We start from the raw sequence: 12,815 nt of genomic DNA on the forward strand, positions 1-12,815 counted from the left end.
TTCTATCAACATTGTTCTTTTCAAGGTCACTGATAACACATTGCATTATTAAATCTAGAGGTCGTTTCTCGGTCATCATCTTAAAACCTTATAATCAGCAACATTTGATATGGTTGATCATTCCCTTAATACATTTTATTTACTTGACTCCCAGGAGGCCACATTCTTTTAGTTTTCTTCCCTGCACACCGATTGCTCCTTCTCAGTCTCATCTCATTTTCCTGCATCTCCTAATGTTGGATGTACCAAGCCTTACTCCATTATCTACAGCTATAGTCTTATGCCTTTGAATACCATGTACATGCTGATGATGTCCAAATTTACTTTTCCAGCTTAGTACTCTCTCCTGAACTTTTGGAATTGTCTATTCTACAGACTATAATAACTCTGCTTGAGTGACTGCTTTCTCAAATATAATATATCCAGAGTTGAACTGATCACCTTCCCTAAACCTTTTTCCCTGGCTGCCTTGCCTCATCTCAGTTTGTGGCAGTTGCATTTTTTCCATTGCGTGGGTCAGAAATCTTGGCACCATCCTTGATTCCTCTCTTTTCTCATACCCAAATCTAAACTTAGCAGAACATCTGTTTGGCTCCATCTTCAAACTTTATCCCCAAATCCCACAACTTCTTACTACCTCGTTGCTCTTAGCTCCATTGATACTAGCCTGATCTCAGCACCATCTTTTCTTGCCTGGGTTATTGCAGTAGTCTCCTAAGTCATCTCCATGCTTCTAATATTGCTCTCCTTCCGTTTATTCTTAACACAACTGCTAGAGCAAATCTCAAGTCTGACTGTGTCACTCCCTGCTCAAAACCTGCAGTGGCTCTCTAGTTCAGAGTAAAAGTCAGATTTGTTAGGGTGGCTCATGCACACACCTTTCATCTGCTACTACTCTCCCCCTCACTCTGCTACAGCTACACCAGCTTTCTTGCTGCTTCTCAAACGTGCCAGGAATGCTGCTGCCTGTTTATTTTCTCTCCCTGGAACTTTGTTGCTCCACTTGTTTGCATAGCTAACTTCCATATATCCATCAAGTTTCTGTTTGAATGTAACTTTGTCAATGAGACCTATTCTGATCACTGTGTTTGAAGTTGCGGTTAGGTTGTTTACTCCCAATCCTCCTTTCCTTGATTTTTTTTTTTTTAATGTAGCACTAATCACCTTCTAAACATATTCTATAATTTACAACTTATTCATTTTTTGTGTTCTTCCTATTAGAATGTAAGCTTCATGAATATAGGTGTTTTTGTTTTATTCACAAGAGCCTGGAACGGAATTTGACACAAATTTACGCATTTTATCCATTCAACAAATATTTATTAATTTTGATATAGAAAAAAACAGGTAATAGAGTTGCCTGAATATGAGTTATCAATTATTTGTGTGTATTTTCATAGAAATCAATTGTCTGAGAGCCCCTTGCTCTATCATTTAATTGGAGGCCTTTGCCCTATTGGAACGTTTAATCTTCCTACATTTAGTGTAGTTATTGATGTGGTTAGGTTTAAGTTTACCATTTACTTAAAAAAAATTTTTCTCTGTTGTTTCTTTCCTGCCATCTTTAAGTTAATAAAACTTACTGATATTTCACTTTACATCCATGCTTTACTCTTCAAGCTATACCTCTTTATTATTTTTAGTGATTGCTCTGGGGCTAATGATACGTACTTTTAACTTAAAGACTACTTAAAATATTGTACTATTTTTCACTTCATAAATGTAGTAACCTTACAAGCGAATAATTCAGTTTATTAAACCCTCATCCTTTGTACTTATGCCATATCATTTATTCATACATACATTATAAATCTAACTTACGGTGCTTTTATTTTCCTTTTTTAATAGCTGTCTTCTAAGGAAATTATGACAAGGAAAAATAAAAGCTCAGTCTTTTATATTTACCCGTTTATTGCCATTTCTGTTTCTCTTTATTCCTTTCTGTGTTTATGAGTTACCATCTCATATCATGGTCTCTTGTCCTGGAGAATATCCTTCAGCATTTCTTGTTTTGCAGGTTTGCTGGCAATGAATACTTTCAGCTCCTGCTCATTGGAAAGTTTGTACTAGTTATAGAATTCTGGATTGATAATTTCTGACCTCCTTTGTTTTTAATGATATTGTTCATATTAGCCTTCCTTGTTGTCTGGTGGTTCTGGTTGCTTTCAGGGTTTTCTCTTTTTCTTTGGTCTGCATCAGTTGACCATGATGTTTGACCATGATATGTTTCCTTCTGTTTATCCTGTGTGTGGTTCACTGAGCTTCTTGTATCTGTAAGTTTATGGGTTTCGTTAAATTTGGGAAGTTGGCCATTATTTCTTTAAAAAAATTTTTCCCCATATTCTTACTGTCTTCTGGGACTCCAATTACATGTCTGTTAGACTTTTTGATTTTGTCACACAGGTCTCTGAAGCTTTATTTTCCTTCAATCTGTTCTCTCTCTCTTCTTCAGACTTTGTAAGTTGCATTTGTGTTCATTTTCAGTAACCCTTTCTTCATCCATCTCCCATTTGCTGCCAAGCCCATCCAGTAAATTATTTCATTCCATTTAATGTACTTTTCTAGAATTTCCATTTTTTCAATAGTTTTTGTCTGCTGAGATTTCCTATCAGTTCACTCATTAAGAATTGTTTTCAGTTAAATTTTGAGTAAATATACAATAGTCCATTTAAAGTCTTTGCTAAATACAGTATCTGGACCATCTTGTCGGTTTTTATTGAGTACATTATTCTTTACTTTGAGTCATACTTTCCTGTTTCTTTGAATGCCTAGTGATTTTTTGTTGAGATTTGAGCATTGTGGATGATACGTTATAGAACTCTGGATTCTTTTATCTACCTCTGCAGACTGTTGATTGTTGTTCTAGCAGACAGTTAAATTACTGGCTGATCACCTTGATCTTGTGTAACTTTGGTTTTACCCTTTGTTAGGGAGGGTCTGTGAAAAGCCCAGGGTATTTCCCAAGCCTATCTAACTTAGTGAGACTCAACTTCTAAACTGTAAATTTCTTGGAAGATCTTGTGAAGGCTTGGTTTTAGGCTTTGTCAAGATAGAATAAGCCTGGAGTAGAACTTATTCCATATAGTCGTTTCCTTTAAGGTGTGGCATTTCTAGTTTCTTAGGTAGGTGCCTGGGGAGGTGAACAAAGTGTCTTTCCCCACTGGCTTAGCTGGAATTCTGTCTCCCAGAACTGCTTAACCTCTAGTTTCTCTCTTCCAGTGTCAACTTCATATCAGCAGCTCTCTGGTAAGCCTTGTATAATCTCATCCTGTGCATGTACAGCCTCGACATTGACCAAGGACTTGTGAGGAATTGATTTGTTCTGTATCTTCTTCGCCTTCCCCTGTCACTCCCCAGCCTCGCCCTGCACAGCTCCCTCCGTTCCAGTGCCCTGCTCCATGGATTCCACCTGCTCAGTAGTCCCAAACCTCGGTTTCTACCTCCTCAGCTCAAAGAGACTTGTGCTCTGCTTGGTCTGCGACGCTCTGTGCTGGTCATCAAGAAATCGTCTACAGAAAGGCAGGGTGATAGCGGTGCTCTTTAAAGGACTGCAAAATTTTTCTGTAGTTCAGTGACTGAATAGAGTTGCCTCGTGTATTTCTGTCTTGTTTTATAGTTTTTGGTGGCAGGACTGATCTGGTACTGTTACTCTGTTGTGGCTGAGGCTAGAGGTTGCCTTTGCTCCACTGTAATATTTTTTGTCCCTGGTTGCAGTTTTATATATAGTTAGACAAGGGTGTTTGTAGATTGTTTTTGAGGATCAGGATGGTTTAAGAGAGAGTGCTTGCTTAAAACCTAACATCAGACATTTTTGTTAAAGCATAAGATAGTTTATAATGGTGGTCACTTGAATGAACTATGTAAGTGAAATTTCTCTAAAATGTTTTCCTAAAGAAACAGCTTTCCTTGGAATTAGTCTTTTACATTAAAAAGATGGTTGAATGGGTTGATAAATGTATGGATAAGCTTTAGAGCAGATAGTCTCAATCCTAGGTGTATTTTGGAACTACCTAGAGAGCTTTAAAAAAGTTGATGCCTTAGTCCTACCCTAGAGTGGTTAAATAACAATCTTAAATTACATTCTGGGTATCAAAAAATTTTTACAGTATTTTAAGAATACTGGTAAGTCACCCCAGGTGGTTTTTGTGTTTCGGTGATGGTTGTGAACCGCTACTTTAGAGGAATTTTTGCCAAACTCATCTTTTAGTTTTTCTGTAAATTGTTCTAAAGTTCAAAAAGACTTTCACATGAGATCCAAATAGCTGGTAGAAATGACGTATAAATTCCCACCTACCATCGATCCTCTGAAGGAAGTAGAGTGAGAGCTGTGGTGACAAATCAAGGTTTCCTATCCAAGCATTTTGTTTTCATGAAATGTATTTATTGTCAGAGAAAAACCAGCTTCTTACTGAACTTCATTCAGTGTTCATTCAGCTCATTTGTTCAGTAGATATTTGAGAGCTTACCATGTACCAGGTACCATGCCACGTGATGACTGTCCAATCATAAAAACTGAGACTGTCCTTGCTGTGTTTGAGTCTTGTAGCCGGTATGTGACTTGAGATTGAGTATATGGTTCAGTAATAGTTCATCTCTACAATTATCTCCCAAATATAGTTAATTCATTTTGGTTTTGCTGAAAAAGAGCCTTGTTAATTTCAATATGAGTTTGTGGGTCTGTCAGACTGTCTGAGGATCTGTTAGGCTCATGAGTCAGTCACCTAGCAGAATGATTGGTTATGACTGGAAAGAGAAGCATTGAGTATGGCTAAGAGTTAGCTTGAAAGAGGAATATCAGGAGAGAAGATTTGAGAAAGAAGTATGTTCAGAGTGATCAGTTTTCCGTTTGGCAAAGGGACTGGCAATTGAGAAATATGTTGGTAAAAATATTGTTATTTGGTAAAATTATTATAAAAGTAAAAACGCGATCAGTTGGCCATTTTCCTTGGCAGCAGTGCAAACCTACGTCTGATCATTTATGTTTCATCTCTGATTTCTGCATGGCTGGTTCCTATTTTTGAGGTCTTAGTATAAGTGTCATCACTCTTCAAGAACCCTTTTTTGTGTACCCAGTCTAGAACTTTTAGGCATTCGTGTCCTCTCTATCACATCACTTTATTTTGTTTTCTCGTCTTTAATTGGAATGTAAGGAAAAGAAGAAGAGGACTCGATTTTATCTTGTTTACTGTGGGATTCCTACCCTTTAAATACTTCCTGGCAAATAGAAGAGTTCTGTGCATGTCAATAAAGACTGCATACTTTTTAAAAGCTTTAAAATCACAAGATACATCATATATACAGAATTACCTAAAAATACAGGATAAAGAATAACTAAAATATCTTTTAAAAATCTGGATTTGTTTTTCTTTTTTTACCTAACTACTTTATAAATGGAACTCTTAGGTATATCTTTTACTTCTCTGAAAAAAATTACTGAGACGCTAAATGGCATCATGATCCAATAAAGTTGGGGAACTTCTTGGCTGTAGTTTATCCATTCTTTTCTTGATAATAATTGTGTTGTTTCTAGTTTTGACTAGTATAAAAAAATAATATTCCTTCACATCTCCTGGGGTACACGTGCATGTGTTTCTTTAGGATATGTACTTTGGATAGGAATTCCTTGATTATGTTTGTTTTTTAACTGTAGCTTTAGATTCTTTGTGTTTCAGGTTTTCTATTTTTTTTTTTTTTAAAGATTTTATTTTTCTCCTTTTTCTCCCCAAAGCCCCCCGGTACATAGTTGTATATTTCGTTGTGGATCCTTCTAGTTGTGGCACGCGGGACGCCTCCTCAGCGTGGTCCGATGAGCAGTGCCATGTCTGCGCCCAGGATTCAAACCAACGAAACACTGGGCCGCCTGCAGCGGAGTGCGCGAACTTAACCACTCGGCCACGGGGCCACCCCTGGGTTTTCTATTTTTTATGTCAGTTTTACAAAGTTATATTTTTGTATAAATTTGTTCATTTTATCTGAATTTTCAAATTTCTTGATGCTAGGCTTCATTAATATCTTTTTAATGTCCTTAGATCTGTAGTGATGGTGACCTCTCTTTAATCCCTAATAATAGTTATTTGTGCCTTCTCTGTTTTTCTCGAGCAGTCTTTTCACAAATTTAGTCAGTATTAGTCTTTTCAAAGAACTGACTTTGGCTTGTTAATCTTCACTAAATTGTGTTTGTTTCTCCATTCATCTTAATTCCTTCCTTCTACTTTCTTTGGGTTTGTTTTACTTTTCTTTTTTCTACCTTCTTGAGATGGATGCTTAGCTTATTAAATTTCCTTTTTTTTCTAATAAATAGAAATTTTCTATTAAGTACTGCCTTAGCCCTATTTCAAATTTTGATAGATGGTGTTCTTTATTAGATCAATTCAAAATATTTTCTAGTTTCCATTGTGATTTCTTTGAACAAGAAATTACATAGGATAGGTTATAGAGTTGTTTTTGTTTTTAATTTCTGAACACATGTAAAACTCATCTTTTTTTTTTTATAGTCTTAATTTAATTGCATTATGGTTGGAGAATGTGGCCTGTATGATTTCAGTCCTTTGAAATTTGTTAATACTTGCGTTATGGCCTAGTACACCCATTGGCAAACTATGGCCTATGGGTAAATCCTGCCATGCTCCCATGGCTTTTCTTTCCACTACAAAGGCAGAGGGACAGTTTAGCAGTTGTGACAGCGATCTTAGGGTCTGCAAACATAAAAATATGTGCTGTCTGATCTTTTACACAGAAAGTTTGCTGATCTCTGGCCTACTATAAAATTAGCTTCTTTAAAGGTTCTGTGTGCACTTGAATAGGTACTGTACTTTAGGTATAGTGTTCTACACTCTAGTCTCGTAGTCCTCAGGTATGTTAATTGTATTCCTATCTGTACCTCAGTTTTTCTGTCTGCTTCTTCTTTTACTCAGAGAGATGTGTCAGAATCTTCAATTATGATTCTGAATTTCTTAAATTCTTCTTGTTTTATCACTATTTGCTCTCTATATATTTAAACTTGTTATTAAGAGCATACATACTTAAAATTATCTTGCTGGTGAATTGAACCAGTTGAGTTGATCTCTGTCTCTTGTCATGTTAACCTTGAAGTCTGTGTTGTTTGCCAGCTTTCTTTTTGTTAGTAATTGCATAGTATATATTTTTCCTTCCATTTTTACTTTCCACTTTAACTGAGCCCTTAGTTGACTTAAATTTAGTATAATTACTCAAATATTTTCATTTAAAACTACCATTTCATTTCATGATTTCTTATTTCCCTTCCCGTTTTAATTTATTTTCCTTTCCTTTTTTCCCCTTTTTTTGGATTGAAAAGTCTTTTTCATAATTCCATTTCCCCTATTTTGCTAGTTTCAAAGTTGTCCATATTGTTTCTTTTCTCTTAGTTGTTACTCTAGAAGCTACAATATATACATTTATCAAAGTCTAAACTTAATATCATCACTCACTGCCTAGTAATATTAGACTGCTTAAAAACTTCATTCCTGTGGCCAGCCCCGTGGCTCAGTGGTTAAGTTCATGTGCTCCACATCAGTGGCCCAAGGTTTCACTGGTTCGGATCCTGGGCACTGACATGGCACTGCTCATCAGGCCATGCTAAGGTGGTGTCGCACACAGCACAACCAGGACTATGTACTCTGGGGCTTTGGGGAGGAGGAGGAGGAGGAGAAAAGATTGGCAACAGATGTTAGCTCAGGTGCCAATCTTTAAAAAAAAAAAACAAGGGATCAGCCCACTGGCACAGCAGTTAAGTTTGCACTTTCTGCCTCGGCCTCCCAGGGTTCACCCATGCGGACCTATGTACTGCTTGTCAAACCATGTTGTGGCAGGCATCCCACATAAAATAGAGGAAGATGGTAGGGGTGTCAGCTTAGGACCAGTCTTCCTCAGCAAAAAAGAGGAGGATTGGTGGTAGATGTTAGCTCAGGGCTAATCTTCCTCAAAAACAAAAAACAAAAAAACCAAACTTCATTCCTCTCTCTCCTTTGCTTTCCTTGTAATTATGTATTTTAATTGTTTTCTTACCCCTGTCGAATATTAGTTATTAAATTTACATAGTGTTTTAGATTTATCCTGCTTTTTCGCCCCATTTTCTCTGTTCTTTTTTCCTTCTTCTCAGACCTTCCATCTTGATTCATTTTCCTTGACTGAAGTTTATTATTTTTAGAATGTTTTTTAGAAACAGTCTATAGGTAGTGAACTTGGTATCAGTTTGTCTAAAAATGTCTTTATTTTTCTCTCATTTTTGAAAGATATTTTTGCTACGTACAGCATTTTATTTATAGGTTGTCAGTTATTTTTTGTTGTTAACACATTGGTTGTGTTAGCACATTGCCTTTTTGCTCTTAAGAGGTCAGCAAACTTTCTACCTGTTCTTTTTTATTTTTTTTTAAAAGATTTTATTTTTCCTTTTTTTCCCCGAAGCCCCCCCGGTACATAGTAGTATATTTTTAGTTGTGGATTCTTCTAGTTGTGGCATGTGGGATGCTGCCTCAGTGTGGCTTGATGAGTGATGCCCTGTCCGCGCCCGGGATTTGAACTGGCGAAACCCTGGGCCACCGAAGCAGAGCGCGCGAACTTAACTACTCGGCCACGGGGCCAGCCCCCTACCTGTCATTCTTTTTAAGGTAACAAGGTGTCTTTGTTTTCTGATTGCTTTTTAAGATTACCTCTTTTGGTTTCTTTTTCCCAGTCTTTGGGTTGTGTCTTTGAATCAGTGATCTCCAAATATTGCATCTGTTGCATTCTTGTCTCTTCTTGGAACTCCAATTAGAGGTACGTTAGACCTTCTCATACCATTCTCCATCTCTCTTAACCTATGTATTTCCCATTTTTTTAGTTCATAGTGCAAAACAGAGAGGCATTTTCTTCTGAACAATCTCAGCTCATGAATATGTTCTTTAACCATGTTAAGCTTCCATTAATAATCATCCATTACATTTAAAATTTTAAAGTTTCCCTCACACCCCACCCCACTTTAAAAATCTTTTTATTTTGAGATATGAAGTTATAGATTCACAGAGTTGCCAAAAATATTTAGAGGTTCTTTGTATTCTTTACTCACCTTTTTAAATAGTTGCCTGAATATTTGCTAGCTTGTCTTCCATTCTTTAAATACAGTGAACACAGCTGTTTTGCTTCTGTTAGTGAGTCTTTTCTTCCTCTTTGTTTTTCTGTTGATTTTTGCTCAAGCTGTCATGTTTCCTTATATATATCTGGTTATTTTGAACTATGAACTACTCATTTTCCTTGAAAAATTATTTATGCACGTTCTTTGTTCTAGAATTATGATGCTTTCCTCAATAAAGAATTGAATTTCCTTTTGCTAGTGCACGGAAGCACTACCAGGTTGAGACCATTAAATTTCCAGAGTGAAGTTGTTTTGGACCATCAGATGGTGTACACTTTATCTAAAAATCCACATGTGGGGTGCTTTGTGACTGCGACTTCTAAGCATTCTTCCCGTCTTTCTTCCACAGTGTTATTGTAACTTTCCTTTAGTCCTTTAGAGGTAGTAGAGGAGCAGGTTGCTCTTAGCACCTCCTTACTTTGAGGTCATAGCTCTTTCAGATCTCTGCCTTATGATGGCATAGTTACACATAACGATGTTTCCCTCAACAGCAGACCATGTATACAACAGTGGTCCCATAAGGTTAGTACCATGTAGCCTAGGTGTGTAGTAGGCTATCCCATCTAGGTTTGTGTGAGTACACTCTGATGTTTTTGCACAATGATAATATCGCCTAACAACACATTTCTCAGAACGTTTCCCTGTCATTAACGATACATGACTGTATTTGTGAAACCATCATCACAATCAAAATAGTGAACATACTTATCACCCCCACAAATTTCACCTTAATATTTGAAAGATGTTTTTGCTAGATAACTAATTCTAGATTGACAGTTTTCTTTCAGTACTTTGACGATGTTGCTCCACTCCCTTGTGGCTTCATTGTTACCATTGAGAAGTCTACTGTTCTATCCTTATTCTTCCATACATATCTTTTTTCTCCTCTAGCTTCTTTTTAGATTTTTTCTTTATTCCTGGTTTTGAGCAGTGTGGAAATAATATACCTTAGTGTAATTTCTTAATGTTTCTTGGGCTTGAAGGATGTTGAGCTTCTTAGATAAGTATGTTTATAGCTTTTATCAAATTTGGAAAATTTTAATCTATTATTATAATTTCTTCCAGTTTTTTTTCCTCTTCCTTCTCCTTTCCCATTTGGGGAGGCCGATTATCCATATGTAAGTGTTATTACAGTTGTCCCAAAACTCACTGTTCCTCTGCCCCACCCCCCATTTTTTCCTGTTTGATTTTGGATGGAATTAATAGCAGATTAGACATTACAGAGGAAAAGATTAGTGAATTTGAAAATAGCAATAGGAAGTAACAACCTGTTCTACTGATGAAGTCTTAGGTAACTGAAATATCAGCTGATGTCACCATGTGCCCTTTGAGATTTCGATTAAAGTTAGTTTTTGTTCTCTGTCATGTTTATGTTAATACTAATGTTTTGGGAAATCCTAATGTCTTCCCCAAGCTTTCTCTAAATTTCCACCCTTTTAGGTTCTTATCATGGTTGCTCAGAATTCTACTCTCTGTAGCTCTTCCTGAACTTTTATGGCTATCATCTCCCCTTCATATAGAGTATTAAATAAGGAAGAGAGCCTCATTTTAAATTTTTCTCGAAAACACTCTTATGAGGAACTTATGTACGTAGTAGACTTTTTGTCGTTGAAGGATTGAGGTTTTATATTGTAACAATGAAAATCTTTTAAAATTACTGCTAAAAACAGTGATGATAACTAGTTTTAAGCACCTTCTGTGCTTTAGTAAGCACGTGCTTAAGTGCTTTGTGTGTTTTGACCAATTTAATTCTTGGAACAGTCCTATAAGATAAATATAATTATTACTACATATTTTTCTGATACTGTGAAGTTAGTAATAGTACCTGTGTCATTAAATATTTCTAAAGATTTAATGAGAGAATCTATGTTAGATACTTAGCTCCAGTGGCTGAAAACATGGTAAATTCTCAAAGCAGGCTAGCTATTGCTGTGTTGATGGATGATTAGATTGATGGATGCTTAGATAAAATATGATGTTTGGTATTTTTTTCAAAGTAACCTTGATAGAGTGGGTGGATGTAGTGACAAAACTGGCTATAAATGGATACTTCCTTGAAAGTGGATGATGGGTTCACTGAAATCGAATCTCTCCTTTAATATGTTTGAAATTTTATGTAATTTTTTAAAATGGAATAGCTGAATTAAAAAAGAAGCTGAGTCAGAATTACTACATATCAACTTTAAAAAAATGTTTCCCTACATACTTAGTTTGAATGCAAACTAAGATGATATGTTTCCCTAGAAGTTCCAGAGTAGAATTGTATCGATTGTTATACACACTGACAATTACTCAGAATAATACTGTATTAACTTGGCAAGTAGAGTAGCATCCCTGTATAGCTCAGGACTGTGTAAGACTCTAAATGTGCATTCAGAATTATAGTTTGAAGTTATTAGCTAAGTGATTCTCAACCTTATGAAAAACAACCCTTTTATTATTCATGTCCTACTCTTATGAGAACTATATTTTCAAAAACTTCTTAGCAAACTGCATTAAATAATAATTTATTTCTCAATAATAAAAAAAGCATGATGATTAATTCTGATCAAAACCTGATAACCAGTATATATTTAGTATACTGAGTTTCTATAATTGTAGTCCAAAGCACAGAGAGTGTTACTTAGCATGTCCTAACTAAATCATGGGCATGCATAATTTTTACCTAGATGTTTTGAAGTACTGAAAATAGCTCATTGTGACTAAGGAAACCCTTATTAAGAATTACTACTTCATATGCAAGATTAAAATCTAAGAAGCTGCTTTCATGTATTTACATATTAATCAAAATTATGCTTAATCCATTTATTCATTATTCTTTCTCCCCATTTCTAAAGTATTTCAGCTGTAGTTTTGATTAAAGAAATGCAATGTTAGTTTATTCTATTAGCTAAGAGAATCAGAAGTAGCTTATAGCCAAAATTGCTTCCATATTGCTCCTTTGTTTTTCAAGCTCCAGTTTTCTTCTAATAATACAGTTGAAGTTTATTCAAGTGAACAGAGACAAATGATTGTCACTTTTCAGTCAGTCCCTTGATGGTTCACTATTATTTATTATCATAATTCAACTTCAGCAAAATGAATAGGACTTTTAGCATCTGGTACTTCCCTACTCTTCTAGTTTTGCCTTCTTTTGCTTAACCCTGAAAGGGACAGATGGCTTCAGAACTGTGTACTTTTGTAGTCCTATTCTTTTTTTTCTCCACTGAAAGCGTTTACAGTCCTTCCAAGTTTGTCTGCCTAGAAAGCTCTTATTCATCCTTTAACGTGCAGCTCAGCTGTCAACTCCTATAAAAGGGGAGGAAAGGACACATACTTTGACCCAGGTGTATCATAATGTGTTCGCTTGCTACTTATTCACATGAATGTAATAAGATATTCCTAGAAACAGGATTCTAAAACATTTATTTTGAAGTGAGAAGAAAAATAAATTTGTACAAGGTTAAGTTTTATGAATTAAAATTTTGTAAATTATGTTACTAGTTGACCTTTTTACAAAATGCCCGATTTGCTGACGTAATCAAACTCTGTGTCAGATGATCTTGCTCACTGTGTCAGGCTCATTAAATCAGAAGGGTTAGCATGGTAATCTGTCACTCCTACTTTATTTGTACAAATTTAACAAAGTAAAATTTTATTTTGGACATAGAGAAATTATGGTATATGTAATAAATCAAATGTTCTT

At 35.7% G+C, this 12,815-nt stretch overlaps 1 protein-coding gene across 3 annotated transcripts in view; it reads left to right on the forward strand.

The window, feature by feature from the left end:
* Positions 1–12,815, forward strand: part of TRIM33 (tripartite motif containing 33) — a 116,264-nt gene that overhangs the window by 63,937 nt on the left and 39,512 nt on the right. The window lies entirely within an intron of this gene.

Source organism: Equus caballus, chromosome 5 (assembly GCF_041296265.1).
Source record: "Equus caballus isolate H_3958 breed thoroughbred chromosome 5, TB-T2T, whole genome shotgun sequence".
NCBI classification, from domain to species: domain Eukaryota; kingdom Metazoa; phylum Chordata; class Mammalia; order Perissodactyla; family Equidae; genus Equus; species Equus caballus.